Here is a 1104-nt window from a genome sequence, read left to right on the forward strand (position 1 = left end):
CTTTGATTATATCCTTATTAGTAGTTCTTTGATTTTAAAATATAATATATGAATAAATATTAATTATAGTTTTTAAATTTAGTATGAAATTGTTGAGGCCAGCTATGATGTATGGTTCATAGTGTTGGGCAGTTGATAAGAAAGTGGAGCAGATAATAAGTGTAGCAGAGATGAGAATTTTTAGTTGGATGAGTGGAGTGACTAGAGAAGATAGGATAAGAAACGAGCATATAAGAGGAAGTATAGGTGTTGCGTCAATCGTGGATAAGATGACAGAAAATAGACTTAGATTGTTTAGTCATGGNGAAAATAGACTTAGATTGTTAAGTCATGTTATGAAGAGAGAAGAACGAGAAGCTGTAAGAACAGTTATAGAAATGAATTTTGAAGTAAGAAGAGGTAAAGGAAGACCAAAAAGGAGATTGAGGGATGTTATTGAATGCGACATAAGGACAGCTGATGTGAGCGTAGAAGATGTGGGAGATCGTGTCATTAGAAGCTTAGGATAAGGGTGGACGACCCCAAGTAGTTGGGATTAAGGCAAAGGCAAATAAAAAGAAAAAGATTAACAGAAATTCCGGTGGCAATTGACATAATATGATTGTTGTTTGGGAATGTACAATTTAGCGTTTAGTTGGGTTTAAACAATATAGCGTCAAATCAATTACCTACTCTATCGCTTGTATATTAATATACACTACACTTTAATGATACAATAAATAAATAAACTCACACATACACAGGTATGCATTTATAACATTGTGTCTAATGTAAGTTTAACATGATAAAAAGTAACCGTAAAATGATAAAAATGAAACAAAAATTTTAGTACTCATATTAAATGTAACTCGAAAAATATTTGTTTAAATGAAAAAATATAAGATAATTTTATTGTTTATAATTGTCTTTTAAACAACTTTTGTACGAAACTTTTTTTTGTAAGTTTTTTTATTTTTTGAGAAAATTTTTTTTTATTTAAACTTTCATAAATCTTTATCAAAAATTTTTCATAAACTTTAAAGAACCAAAAAAATAGGTTAAAATTGAAAATTTGGACTGATTATTTTTAACATATTAAAAATCAAATCAGTAATAATTTGAAAA

This window comes from Daktulosphaira vitifoliae, unplaced genomic scaffold (assembly GCF_025091365.1).
Source record: "Daktulosphaira vitifoliae isolate Bord-2020 unplaced genomic scaffold, ASM2509136v1 Scaffold_3, whole genome shotgun sequence".
Taxonomy (NCBI): domain Eukaryota; kingdom Metazoa; phylum Arthropoda; class Insecta; order Hemiptera; family Phylloxeridae; genus Daktulosphaira; species Daktulosphaira vitifoliae.